A 15,820-nucleotide genomic window follows, 5' to 3' on the forward strand; every position below is an offset into this window, starting at 1 on the left:
GCAGACACCAGAAAATCGCAATGTGGGCAGCCAGCAGACACCTGAAAATCGTAATGTGGGCAGCAGACACCAGAAAATCATAATATGGGCAGCAGACACCTGAAAATCGTAATGTGGGCAGCAGACACCTGAAAATCGTAATGTGGGCAGCAGACACCTGAAAATCGTAATGTGGGCAGCAGGCACCTGAAAATCGTAATGTGGGCAGCAGGCACCTGAAAATCGCAATGTGGGCAGCAGACACCAGAAAATCGTAATGTGGGCAGCAGACACCTGAAAATCGTAATGTGGGCAGCAGACACCAGAAAATCGCAAAGTGAGCAGCAGTGACCAGAAAATCGTAATGTGGGCAGCAGACACCAGAAAATCCTAATGTGGGCATCAGTCACCAGAAAATCGCAATGTGGGCAGCAGTGACCAGAAAATCGTAATGTGGGCAGCAGACACCAGAAAATCGCAATGTGGGCAGCAGACACCTGAAAATCGCAATGTGGGCAGCAGACACCTGAAAATCGTAATGTGGGCAGCAGACACCTGAAAATCACAATGTGGGCAGCAGACACCTGAAAATCGTTATGTGGGCAGCAGACACCTGAAAATCGTAATGTGGGCAGCAGACACCTGAAAATCGTAATGTGGGCAGCAGACACCTGAAAATCGCAATGTGGGCAGCAGTGACCAGAAAATCGTAATGTGGGCAGCAGACACCTGAAAATCGCAATGTGGGCAGCAGACACCAGAAAATCGTAATGTGGGCAGCAGACACCAGAAAATCGCAATGTGGGCAGCAGACACCAGAAAATCATAATATGGGCAGCAGACACCTGAAAATCGTAATGTGGGCAGCAGACACCAGAAAATCGTAATGTGGGCAGCAGGCACCTGAAAATCGTAATGTAGGCAGCAGACACCAGAAAATCATAATATGGGCAGCAGACACCTGAAAATCGTAATGTGGGCATCAGACACCTGAAAATCCCCCTGCAGAATTTCAGAGCGGGCCCCCCCGGGCCCGCTCGTGGCCGGTTTTTGGGGGCTGGAGGGGTGGCATCATGAGGGGAAAGCCTTGCCCACAGTCGGCGGGGAGAGGGGAAGTTCCCCCCTCTCCCTCACCTCGGGGCTCTCCCCTCTGCGCCCCCCTCCAGCTAGTGAATGTGTGTGGGCAGCGGGCAGCAGCGGCGGCGGGATACATACCTTCTTCCTTGCGTTCCATCGCCGCCTTCTCGCTCTAGCAGCTGACGTCACTTCCGCTTCCGGAAGTGACGTCAGCCGCTAGAGCGAGAAGGCGGCGATGGAACGCAAGGAAGAAGGTATGTATCCCGCCGCCGCTGCTGCCCTATTGTTACGCCCCTGTTTCTGAGTGCAGGCAACTTGTTTCTTCTCACCCAGAGAACCGCTTACGGCTCCTGTCCTGTCCATATTACTATCTAAATTTAACAATTCTCTGCGCCTGTTTATAAATAGAAAAGCCACTGGTTAAAGTAAGCAATTTTAATAAAACCCACTGTTAGGATCAAAAAATAAAATCAATAAAATCAATAAAATAACAGGACTTGTGTAGTAACTGCATACATCAAGTTGCTAATTTCTTCGCAAACTCACATACTCTGCATAAGCAGCGCCTTTCGTGACAATCACGCCTCATGCATCAAACATCCACAACTGAATCTGACTCCAGACAAAAGCCAGCACCATGAATAGTAGCCTATCTAGAGCTGCTCGTATATGCCCAAATGCCAGTTCATATCGGGTGTCTTAATGCAATAAGCCCAATGTCCGTCAGTGCAGCGCTGCAATAGTAAAGCACCTTTTCACAAAGCAGATCCTCCGCTTCAACATAGATTGATTAGTGAACAACTATTCCGGAGGTTTTTTTGCAGTTTCAGAAAGCTGTATGTCAATCTGTAAGCAAGTTCAGCATGCACTTCTTAAACATCGTATACTTCACAATAATCAAGTCTATTTGTAAAGACTCCGTGGCTGGATAGTCTATTGACTCACGTATCCCACCAGGTCCGGAGGGATAGAGGGTTTCGTAAGTGTGATGCTAATTGCGGCTTGCAAAACAGACTCCTGGGTCCCGGCCGTGAACACTTAGGAGTCTGGTGCCGCTACGAGTCCAAGACCGCCGTTCACGCAGGCGGAAGTCCTTCGGTGACGTCACCACAGTTGCAGGACTAATCAGAGCCGACTAGTTTCAACAGGCACGCCTGTCTTCTTCAGGGCATCTCCCGATTGGTCCCTGGACTCCTTCACTTATCTTAGTAGCTCCACCCTTCTCTCCCGTCTCGGCCGCGCTGATAGGAGCCTGCACTAGGCATTATGCGGAAATAGAATGTTCACAATTTTCCCCGTTCTCCGATAAACGTTGCTTTTTAAAAGGCAAATAGCTCAACATCATTGTTTAGCCCTCTAGGTGCTAAACTATTTAAGAGAAAGATCCACTCCGTTTCTTTTTTAGACATTTTCTTAATGAAATCACCCCCCCTCCATTCTTTCTCTACCTGGCATATGGCATAGAATTTAAAGGACCGCAAACTTCCACCATGCTTCTCCATAAAATGTTTACTTAGTGGATATTTAACGTTACCCCCCTTGCATGAGTATGGGTGTAATATATGTAATAGAATGCGGGTGTCAGAAGCAATACGTGGGTAGGACTAAAAGGAAGTTGCTATCCAGACTGGGGGAGTACATTAATAACATCAAGGGGGGTAACGTTAAATATCCACTAAGTAAACATTTTATGGAGAAGCATGGTGGAAGTTTGCGGTCCTTTAAATTCTATGCCATATGCCAGGTAGAGAAAGAATGGAGGGGGGGTGATTTCATTAAGAAAATGTCTAAAAAAGAAACGGAGTGGATCTTTCTCTTAAATAGTTTAGCACCTAGAGGGCTAAACAATGATGTTGAGCTATTTGCCTTTTAAAAAGCAACGTTTATCGGAGAACGGGGAAAATTGTGAACATTCTATTTCCGCATAATGCCTAGTGCAGGCTTCTATGAGCGCGGCCGAGACGGGAGAGGAGGGTGGAGCTACTAAGATAAGTGAAGGAGTCCAGGGTCCAATCGGGAGATGCCCTGAAGAAGACAGGCGTGCCTGTTGAAACTAGTCGGCTCTGATTAGTCCTGCAACTGTGGTGACGTCACCGAAGGACTTCCGCCTGCGTGAACGGCGGTCTTGGACTCGTAGCGGCACCAGACTCCTAAGTGTTCACGGCCGGGACCCAGGAGTCTGTTTTGCAAGTCGCAATTAGCATCACACTTACGAAACCCTCTATCCCTCTGGACCTGGTGGGACACGTGAGTCAATAGACTATCCAGCCATGGAGTCTTTACAAATAGACTTGATTATTGTGAAGTATACGATGTTTAAGAAGTGCATGCTGAACTTGCTTACAGATTGACATACGGCTTTCTGAAACTGAAAAAAACCTCCAGAATAGTTGTTCACTAATCAATCTATGTTGAAGCGGAGGATCTGCTTTGTGAAAAGGTGCTTTACTATTGCAGCGCTGCACTGACGGACATTGGGCTTATTGCATTAAGACACCCGATATGAACTGGCATTTGGGCATATACGAGCAGCTCTAGATAGGCTACTATTCATGGTGCTGGCTTTTGTCTGGAGTCAGATTCAGTTGTGGATGTTTGATGCATGAGGCGTGATTGTCACGAAAGGCGCTGCTTATGCAGAGTATGTGAGTTTGCGAAGAAATTAGCAACTTGATGTATGCAGTTACTACACAAGTCCTGTTATTTTATTGATTTTATTGATTTTATTTTTTGATCCTAACAATGGGTTTTATTAAAATTGCTTACTTTAACCAGTGGCTTTTCTATTTATAAACAGGCGCAGAGAATTGTTAAATTTATTTTGTGCAAATCGGTGGGGACGGAGCAACCTCATAAATTCTCTTTGCAGCCTTAGGTTTGGGTGAAGGGCCACAGCTAAACTCTTCTTGCTTTTTGGGAAATACGATTGTTCTAGAGTTGTGAGCAGCCTCTCTGATATTCATTAATATGGAGAACACTAATTTATTTGATTTAAGTACTGATTTATGGACTTATAGAGAAGATCGTTTAGGTAGAATGAGAACGATCTTCAGAAGTAATCACGAGCCTATTATTGATTACCATGAGGAAGATTTTATTAAGAATACGAGCAGAAAGTTGGAGAAGCTGCTCACACAAGAAACTAAGAATTTATGGGAGGTATTTGCCTTGGAAAGATACAAACAACAAGGCAAATGCCCACCGGGTCTGATTGTTTCCAAAATATTGGCGTTTGATTTGTACTCTGAGGATGTCCAAGCAGACTGGGACAGAATGTTTAAATCATTTTCTATGCAGGTAATGGAATTTGTGACAGAAGTGAGAAAGATGCAGATTATACATAATAGTGAAGAGGTTAGGGGACTATATAATAAATTGGAACCACATTCAGAAACTGAAAGTTTTAAGAATTTAGAAAGAAGTATACAAGGGAGACTAATTAAGATGGAAGAAGACATTTTACATAGAAAAATGAAAAAATTTATTCGAGACTCTGTTGAGTGTGAAGACCTCAAAGTGTTCGGGAAAAACAGTTTAGATATAAAGATATTAATAAGGATGCAAAACAGTTAGAAAATAACACGATATCAAATTATATTGACAAGTCTCGAGACAGTCTTAGAAATCCAGATACACAAGCCACAAATAAACAAAGAGAAAGTTTAGAGGTCTCAAAAGACAAAAAGGGCCCTGTCAGAAGCACCAATCCAGCAGTTGCACATGGGGAACAGATTATAGAGATAGTTCAAGAAGCAATAAAAGACATAGCGCTAACAGTTAAAAAGTCTGGAAATGACCATAGGAGTACCATCGAGACAGTGACAGTACCAATGACAAAAGGTACTAAGGTGTTTGAATCACCTAGTAGCCAAAAACCCAATTTAACACCAGAAGCCAGATCAATTAGGTCGGCGGAAGGTGACAACCTAGACACCCCAAATCAGGACGGTGACAATGACCCTATAACATTTGGGTGGGCCACTCCGACCCCACAACCCCAAGGCAGCCAAGAAGGCAAATTAATAGATATTTCAAGATCAGGGGTTGGGAATATACAGATTGAATCACCTAATTCCAAAATAGGAGGAGAAGTTTGGAAGCCACTACCAATAGAAGCACAAGTATCGGTACAAATCCCAACTAGTAATAGATATTTCCCTTTGGTGGGTAACCTTGAAGAAACAGATGCACAATCTGATATAACGACTAACTCTATCCCTAGGAGCCCCTCCAAAATTAAACGTCCCCTGAAATTCAGTGACTGTAGAACAATGATAGATACTAGACCTATTGAAAATCGAGAAAGACAGGGGAAGATGAAGTTGAGGTCATATCAAGAAAACAAAATAACCAAACATTTTTTATTCATGGGAGGGAGGTTAAAAGGAGATATAGAGGAAGTAGGGGGAGGGGCCAAACCAAAAAAGAAAAGCCCATAGAAGAAACTAACTGTTTGGGCCCCAAAGAATGTAAAGGGGGGGGTTTCAATTTGAGCAGTAGGGAATTGAATTCAGCTGAGGTGTCACTTTTGAACAAAGGGTTAAAATTTGCCCCGTCTGTAGGAATTAACAAATTTGATACATTCATTGGTATTAAAAAGTTTATGAGACAATTGTGCCTTAAAAAATTCTTTATTAAAAAGCCCTTGGAAGAGTCTCCCAACAAAGAGGTCTTCATGCACACAGGGTTGAGGAACCGATCTAAATTTAACCCAACCAACGAGATGAGTGACTCAATGACAACCTTCGAGACAATGGTGATGGGGGACATTAGGAAGGTGAAAAATACTAGGCATTCAAACCTGACCGCAAAAGAAAAACAGGCAATGAGGAAATTGAAAGATGACCCTACCATTATTATAAGGCCAGCGGATAAGGGGGGAGGGGTGGTGATCCAAGATATAGAAGATTATCATAAAGAAGCAGCAAGACATTTGGGAGACGAACAAACGTATTTGAAACTAAAGAAAGATCCCTGCGAGGTGTTTGAAGAGGAATTAAGGACCCTAATAAAAGAGGGACAGGATCTGGGTATTTTAAACGAAAGGGAATCTGATTATTTACTCCAAGCCCATCCACGAGTACCTGTATACTACCATTTACCCAAAATACATAAAAGATTGGTAGACCCACCCGGTAGGCCAATCATCTCCGGGATTGGGTCACTAACGGCTAACCTATCTGAGTATATAGATCAATTTTTACAACAAGCAGTAGTATGCACCAGGTCTTATATTAAGGACACGGGTCATATGCTGCGGACATTGGGGGAAATAAAATGGGAAGCAGATTATATAGTTTGTGTAGCCGATGTCAGTTCATTGTATACAGTGATAGACCACAGAAGGGGCTTGGAGGCTGTCAGATTCTTTTTGGAAACTTTAACGGATATCCCCGTAGACCAAATTAGGTTTCTTGAAAGGGCTATTTACTTTATACTGACCCACAATTATTTTTGTTACAATGGGCAGTATTATCTGCAACGGATTGGGACAGCGATGGGGACGAGGTTCGCACCCGGGTTCGCAAATCTTTTTATGGCCTATTGGGAGAAATTTGTTCTGGGAGGCCCAGAGGGCCCGGGTGCGGACCTCGTCGTTTGGAAAAGATATATAGATGACACCCTGTTTATCTGGAGGGGGGGTGAGAGCAAGTTAAAAATATTTCTTGACTGGCTCAATATCAATGAATACAATTTGACCTTCACTAGTGAGTACAGCCGAAGTGAGGTCAATTTTTTAGATTTAAAATTAACGATAGAGGGTAGTGAGATAAAAACAAAAACCTTCTTCAAAAAGGTAGACTGTAACAGTTTTATCTACTTAGATAGTTGTCACATGATCAAGTGGTTGGCCAACATCCCTAAAAGTCAATATATGAGGGTACGTAGAAACTGTTCCGATATGCAGGATTTTAATGAGCAAGCTATGATTTTAAAGAGTAGGTTCCTAGAGAGGAAGTATGAAGAGTCCACACTAGATAAAGTAGAGGAGGAGGTTAGAAAGTATAAAAGAGAAGACCTTTTGATCCCCAAAAATAGACACCCTACTTCCCCTCCAGTAAGCATCAAGATGCAATATACACAACAGTCCAGTAGGGTGAAACGTATTGTTGGTAGATATTGGTCCATCTTGCAGCAAGATAAGACCTTAAACGGGATTTTACCTGATAAACCGCGATTCAACTTTAGCAAGGCATCTAATATTAAAAATATGATTGCTCCCACTGTACCACGATTGGACAAAAAAGTGATAAGGGGGTCTTTTAGGAGATGTGGTTTTTGTATTCCGTGCAGAAGCACGGGCCATGTGGGGCCTATACATAGTTTTAGGTCATGCGTGACTTGTGAGGAGTTTAAGATAAATGCCAATTTAAATTGCATGAGTATGGGTGTAATATATGTAATAGAATGCGGGTGTCAGAAGCAATACGTGGGTAGGACTAAAAGGAAGTTGCTATCCAGACTGGGGGAGCACATTAATAACATCAAGGGGGGTAACGTTAAATATCCACTAAGTAAACATTTTATGGAGAAGCATGGTGGAAGTTTGCGGTCCTTTAAATTCTATGCCATATGCCAGGTAGAGAAAGAATGGAGGGGGGGGTGATTTCATTTAGAAAATGTCTAAAAAAGAAACGGAGTGGATCTTTCTCTTAAATAGTTTAGCACCTAGAGGGCTAAACAATGATGTTGAGCTATTTGCCTTTTAAAAAGCAACGTTTATCGGAGAACGGGGAAAATTGTGAACATTCTATTTCCGCATAATGCCTAGTGCAGGCTTCTATGAGCGCGGCCGAGACGGGAGAGGAGGGTGGAGCTACTAAGATAAGTGAAGGAGTCCAGGGTCCAATCGGGAGATGCCCTGAAGAAGACAGGCGTGCCTGTTGAAACTAGTCGGCTCTGATTAGTCCTGCAACTGTGGTGACGTCACCGAAGGACTTCCGCCTGCGTGAACGGCGGTCTTGGACTCGTAGCGGCACCAGACTCCTAAGTGTTCACGGCCGGGACCTAGGAGTCTGTTTTGCAAGTCGCAATTAGCATCACACTTACGAAACCCTCTATCCCTCTGGACCTGGTGGGACACGTGAGTCAATAGACTATCCAGCCATGGAGTCTTTACAAATAGACTTGATTATTGTGAAGTATACGATGTTTAAGAAGTGCATGCTGAACTTGCTTACAGATTGACATACGGCTTTCTGAAACTGCAAAAAAACCTCCGGAATAGTTGTTCACTAATCAATCTATGTTGAAGCGGAGGATCTGCTTTGTGAAAAGGTGCTTTACTATTGCAGCGCTGCACTGACGGACATTGGGCTTATTGCATTAAGACACCCGATATGAACTGGCATTTGGGCATATACGAGCAGCTCTAGATAGGCTACTATTCATGGTGCTGGCTTTTGTCTGGAGTCAGATTCAGTTGTGGATGTTTGATGCATGAGGCGTGATTGTCACGAAAGGCGCTGCTTATGCAGAGTATGTGAGTTTGCGAAGAAATTAGCAACTTGATGTATGCAGTTACTACACAAGTCCTGTTATTTTATTGATTTTATTGATTTTATTTTTTGATCCTAACAATGGGTTTTATTAAAATTGCTTACTTTAACCAGTGGCTTTTCTATTTATAAACAGGCGCAGAGAATTGTTAAATTTATTTTGTGCAAATCGGTGGGGACGGAGCAACCTCATAAATTCTCTTTGCAGCCTTAGGTTTGGGTGAAGGGCCACAGCTAAACTCTTCTTGCTTTTTGGGAAATACGATTGTTCTAGAGTTGTGAGCAGCCTCTCTGATATTCATTAATATGGAGAACACTAATTTATTTGATTTAAGTACTGATTTATGGACTTATAGAGAAGATCGTTTAGGTAGAATGAGAACGATCTTCAGAAGTAATCACGAGCCTATTATTGATTACCATGAGGAAGATTTTATTAAGAATACGAGCAGAAAGTTGGAGAAGCTGCTCACACAAGAAACTAAGAATTTATGGGAGGTATTTGCCTTGGAAAGATACAAACAACAAGGCAAATGCCCACCGGGTCTGATTGTTTCCAAAATATTGGCGTTTGATTTGTACTCTGAGGATGTCCAAGCAGACTGGGACAGAATGTTTAAATCATTTTCTATGCAGGTAATGGAATTTGTGACAGAAGTGAGAAAGATGCAGATTATACATAATAGTGAAGAGGTTAGGGGACTATATAATAAATTGGAACCACATTCAGAAACTGAAAGTTTTAAGAATTTAGAAAGAAGTATACAAGGGAGACTAATTAAGATGGAAGAAGACATTTTACATAGAAAAATGAAAAAATTTATTCGAGACTCTGTTGAGTGTGAAGACCTCAAAGTGTTCGGGAAAAACAGTTTAGATATAAAGATATTAATAAGGATGCAAAACAGTTAGAAAATAACACGATATCAAATTATATTGACAAGTCTCGAGACCGTCTTAGAAATCCAGATACACAAGCCACAAATAAACAAAGAGAAAGTTTAGAGGTCTCAAAAGACAAAAAGGGCCCTGTCAGAAGCACCAATCCAGCAGTTGCACATGGGGAACAGATTATAGAGATAGTTCAAGAAGCAATAAAAGACATAGCGCTAACAGTTAAAAAGTCTGGAAATGACCATAGGAGTACCATCGAGACAGTGACAGTACCAATGACAAAAGGTACTAAGGTGTTTGAATCACCTAGTAGCCAAAAACCCAATTTAACACCAGAAGCCAGATCAATTAGGTCGGCGGAAGGTGACAACCTAGACACCCCAAATCAGGACGGTGACAATGACCCTATAACATTTGGGTGGGCCACTCCGACCCCACAACCCCAAGGCAGCCAAGAAGGCAAATTAATAGATATTTCAAGATCAGGGGTTGGGAATATACAGATTGAATCACCTAATTCCAAAATAGGAGGAGAAGTTTGGAAGCCACTACCAATAGAAGCACAAGTATCGGTACAAATCCCAACTAGTAATAGATATTTCCCTTTGGTGGGTAACCTTGAAGAAACAGATGCACAATCTGATATAACGACTAACTCTATCCCTAGGAGCCCCTCCAAAATTAAACGTCCCCTGAAATTCAGTGACTGTAGAACAATGATAGATACTAGACCTATTGAAAATCGAGAAAGACAGGGGAAGATGAAGTTGAGGTCATATCAAGAAAACAAAATAACCAAACATTTTTTATTCATGGGAGGGAGGTTAAAAGGAGATATAGAGGAAGTAGGGGGAGGGGCCAAACCAAAAAAGAAAAGCCCATAGAAGAAACTAACTGTTTGGGCCCCAAAGAATGTAAAGGGGGGGGTTTCAATTTGAGCAGTAGGGAATTGAATTCAGCTGAGGTGTCACTTTTGAACAAAGGGTTAAAATTTGCCCCGTCTGTAGGAATTAACAAATTTGATACATTCATTGGTATTAAAAAGTTTATGAGACAATTGTGCCTTAAAAAATTCTTTATTAAAAAGCCCTTGGAAGAGTCTCCCAACAAAGAGGTCTTCATGCACACAGGGTTGAGGAACCGATCTAAATTTAACCCAACCAACGAGATGAGTGACTCAATGACAACCTTCGAGACAATGGTGATGGGGGACATTAGGAAGGTGAAAAATACTAGGCATTCAAACCTGACCGCAAAAGAAAAACAGGCAATGAGGAAATTGAAAGATGACCCTACCATTATTATAAGGCCAGCGGATAAGGGGGGAGGGGTGGTGATCCAAGATATAGAAGATTATCATAAAGAAGCAGCAAGACATTTGGGAGACGAACAAACGTATTTGAAACTAAAGAAAGATCCCTGCGAGGTGTTTGAAGAGGAATTAAGGACCCTAATAAAAGAGGGACAGGATCTGGGTATTTTAAACGAAAGGGAATCTGATTATTTACTCCAAGCCCATCCACGAGTACCTGTATACTACCATTTACCCAAAATACATAAAAGATTGGTAGACCCACCCGGTAGGCCAATCATCTCCGGGATTGGGTCACTAACGGCTAACCTATCTGAGTATATAGATCAATTTTTACAACAAGCAGTAGTATGCACCAGGTCTTATATTAAGGACACGGGTCATATGCTGCGGACATTGGGGGAAATAAAATGGGAAGCAGATTATATAGTTTGTGTAGCCAATGTCAGTTCATTGTATACAGTGATAGACCACAGAAGGGGCTTGGAGGCTGTCAGATTCTTTTTGGAAACTTTAACGGATATCCCCGTAGACCAAATTAGGTTTCTTGAAAGGGCTATTTACTTTATACTGACCCACAATTATTTTTGTTACAATGGGCAGTATTATCTGCAACGGATTGGGACAGCGATGGGGACGAGGTTCGCACCCGGGTTCGCAAATCTTTTTATGGCCTATTGGGAGAAATTTGTTCTGGGAGGCCCAGAGGGCCCGGGTGCGGACCTCGTCGTTTGGAAAAGATATATAGATGACACCCTGTTTATCTGGAGGGGGGGTGAGAGCAAGTTAAAAATATTTCTTGACTGGCTCAATATCAATGAATACAATTTGACCTTCACTAGTGAGTACAGCCGAAGTGAGGTCAATTTTTTAGATTTAAAATTAACGATAGAGGGTAGTGAGATAAAAACAAAAACCTTCTTCAAAAAGGTAGACTGTAACAGTTTTATCTACTTAGATAGTTGTCACATGATCAAGTGGTTGGCCAACATCCCTAAAAGTCAATATATGAGGGTACGTAGAAACTGTTCCGATATGCAGGATTTTAATGAGCAAGCTATGATTTTAAAGAGTAGGTTCCTAGAGAGGAAGTATGAAGAGTCCACACTAGATAAAGTAGAGGAGGAGGTTAGAAAGTATAAAAGAGAAGACCTTTTGATCCCCAAAAATAGACACCCTACTTCCCCTCCAGTAAGCATCAAGATGCAATATACACAACAGTCCAGTAGGGTGAAACGTATTGTTGGTAGATATTGGTCCATCTTGCAGCAAGATAAGACCTTAAACGGGATTTTACCTGATAAACCGCGATTCAACTTTAGCAAGGCATCTAATATTAAAAATATGATTGCTCCCACTGTACCACGATTGGACAAAAAAGTGATAAGGGGGTCTTTTAGGAGATGTGGTTTTTGTATTCCGTGCAGAAGCACGGGCCATGTGGGGCCTATACATAGTTTTAGGTCATGCGTGACTTGTGAGGAGTTTAAGATAAATGCCAATTTAAATTGCATGAGTATGGGTGTAATATATGTAATAGAATGCGGGTGTCAGAAGCAATACGTGGGTAGGACTAAAAGGAAGTTGCTATCCAGACTGGGGGAGCACATTAATAACATCAAGGGGGGTAACGTTAAATATCCACTAAGTAAACATTTTATGGAGAAGCATGGTGGAAGTTTGCGGTCCTTTAAATTCTATGCCATATGCCAGGTAGAGAAAGAATGGAGGGGGGGTGATTTCATTTAGAAAATGTCTAAAAAAGAAACGGAGTGGATCTTTCTCTTAAATAGTTTAGCACCTAGAGGGCTAAACAATGATGTTGAGCTATTTGCCTTTTAAAAAGCAACGTTTATCGGAGAACGGGGAAAATTGTGAACATTCTATTTCCGCATAATGCCTAGTGCAGGCTCCTATCAGCGCGGCCGAGACGGGAGAGGAGGGTGGAGCTACTAAGATAAGTGAAGGAGTCCAGGGACCAATCGGGAGATGCCCTGAAGAAGACAGGCGTGCCTGTTGAAACTAGTCGGCTCTGATTAGTCCTGCAACTGTGGTGACGTCACCGAAGGACTTCCGCCTGCGTGAACGGCGGTCTTGGACTCGTAGCGGCACCAGACTCCTAAGTGTTCACGGCCGGGACCCAGGAGTCTGTTTTGCAAGCCGCAATTAGCATCACACTTACGAAACCCTCTATCCCTCCGGACCTGGTGGGACACGTGAGTCAATAGACTATCCAGCCACGGAGTCTTTACAAATAGACTTGATTATTGTGAAGTATACGATGTTTAAGAAGTGCATGCTGAACTTGCTTACAGATTGACATACGGCTTTCTGAAACTGCAAAAAAACCTCCGGAATAGTTGTTCACTAATCAATCTATGTTGAAGCGGAGGATCTGCTTTGTGAAAAGGTGCTTTACTATTGCAGCGCTGCACTGACGGACATTGGGCTTATTGCATTAAGACACCCGATATGAACTGGCATTTGGGCATATACGAGCAGCTCTAGATAGGCTACTATTCATGGTGCTGGCTTTTGTCTGGAGTCAGATTCAGTTGTGGATGTTTGATGCATGAGGCGTGATTGTCACGAAAGGCGCTGCTTATGCAGAGTATGTGAGTTTGCGAAGAAATTAGCAACTTGATGTATGCAGTTACTACACAAGTCCTGTTATTTTATTGATTTTATTGATTTTATTTTTTGATCCTAACAGTGGGTTTTATTAAAATTGCTTACTTTAACCAGTGGCTTTTCTATTTATATACAGGCGCAGAGAATTGTTAAATTTATTTTGTGCAAATCGGTGGGGACGGAGCAACCTCATAAATTCTCTTTGCAGCCTTAGGTTTGGGTGAAGCGCCACAGCTAAACTCTTCTTGCTTTTTGGGAAAAACCATATTACTATCTCCCTAGAGAAGGGAAGCACAAACAGGTATTGTCATCATGCCCCCCTATTCTGTTACTGTGTTGCTGTATAGTTCTTTGCCTTTTCTGCTCTGCATATGATATCAGGTATGCTGTGTGCTTGTATTCTCTGTATTACCCAGGTTTGTACCATGTAGTGCTATTATTAGTATTTTAATTATTATTATTGATTTATAAAGCGCCAACATATTCTGTGGCACTGTACAAAGTAAGAAACAAACATGGAGTACAAAATAATACAGACAATGGTTAACACCAGAATACTAAATACAAAGTTTGTACAAAATACAGAATCGGTACAAAGTACAGAATTGGTAATAACAGTGACATCATTAATATGAATAAAAGTGTAACAAAATCCAAAACACAAAAGGGTGAGAGAGCCCTGTCCTTGCGGTCTTACAATCTAAAGGAATAGGGGGGAAACAAGAGGTAGGGGTGGTATATAATAATATAATTAATATTCAAACCTAGAGGCAGTGTGTTTTAGGTTATCTGTTAGGAAGTACAACTTGGCCAGAGGTCACCAGGCGAACTGGCATAAGGTAGAGCATATGCACGGAAAAAGTTCGTTTTGAGGGCACGATGAAACCTGAAGTCATCTAAAAAAGGCAGTTTTACTTACCTGGGGCTTCTACTGACCCCTTGCAGTCGCCCTGTGCCTGCGCTGGTACTCAACAATCCTCCGGTCCCCCGCCGCAGCTCAGTTTCGCTTTTGGCAACTGGGCCTGTTGTGGCCATTGCGCCTGCATGGCCCTGGCTACGCACATCCTTGTTCGTTCTTCCATTGCTGTGAGCGTCCTGCACAGGCTCAGTACGAGAAAATCTCTACTGGGCCTGCACAGGACGCTCCTGGTGTCAGGAGTGCAAATGAGGACGCGCACAGCCAGGCGCAGTGGCCGGCAACAGGTTGCATTGCTGAAAGCGAAACTGAGCCATGGCGGGGGACCAGAAGATCGTTGAGTACCGCCACAGGGTGACTGCTAGGGGCCGGTAGAAGCCCCAGGTAAGTAAAACTGCTTTTTTTTTTTTTTAGATTACTTAAATATCCCTTGAAAGATATCAAAGGTTGGGGAGTGATGGATTGGTTGTGGCAAAGGATTCCAAAGGTGGGGTGAGGAACATGCAAAATCTTGTATAATGGAATGTGAGGAGCTGATTCTAGAGGAGGGTAATAGAAGGTCATGTGCAGATCTGAGATTGCAGTTGGGTTGTTATCTGGAAACTAGTGAGATGTACACAGTAGAGAGATTGTGGAGAGCTTTGTAAAGGTGTGTACACACACACTACAGAAGCCAACGATGGGTCCGTCGGACCTTCCCGCTGGGCGGACTTTCAGCAGCATCGTCTGCTTCTGTAGTGTGTGTGTACGCACTAGCGTTAAGAGTTTAAACTGGATCCTTTATGTATACATATTTGTATTAATTGTATGCACACTTTAGTTGTACCACTGTAAATGGAAAGCTCCACGTGATTTGCTGGTCTGAAATGATTACATTATTAATTGTCACTTAAAGCAAACCTGACACAAAAAAAGTATGATATAATTAATTGTATGTGTAGTATGCACAATGAATTGAACATTAGCAGCAAAGGAAAAGTGTCTCATAGTTTTATTTTCAGTTATATAACTTTTTTTTTTATGACAATGCATCATACTGTTATAGTTTCAGCTTGAAAACTACACTCAATCTTTTAAGCTATAAATCAAAGCAAAAATAATGACCGTTTGAACTTTCCTGCAGTAAAATCTCAAGTTGTCTCTTACTGTTTCTTGGCCGTTTAAGTGCTTCAAAAAACAGGACTATATTCGACCCATGTTGGTCTAATAGCCCAGAGAAGCTCTTTTGCATAGATAACAATTTAAGGTTTTTTTAACTCTTCCTGTACTGTAAAACAATATGCAACTATTTTCTTTGCATGTTTCTTTAATGTTCTATGTCTTAGCTGTACTACACATACAATTCATTATCTCTTAAGTTTATTTTCGCTTCAAATTTGCTTCAAGCTCCTGAGTACGGTTGTAAGCTTCTGTGAGTTTTTTTTTCCGCAATACATGAATGTTATAGACTGATATGTATCGCTGAAAATGTACAGAACTGTGCAAGTATGCTCAGGCCAGTATAAGTGAGAT

The sequence above is a fragment of the Hyperolius riggenbachi genome, chromosome 6 (assembly GCF_040937935.1).
Source record: "Hyperolius riggenbachi isolate aHypRig1 chromosome 6, aHypRig1.pri, whole genome shotgun sequence".
Lineage (NCBI taxonomy): Eukaryota > Metazoa > Chordata > Amphibia > Anura > Hyperoliidae > Hyperolius > Hyperolius riggenbachi.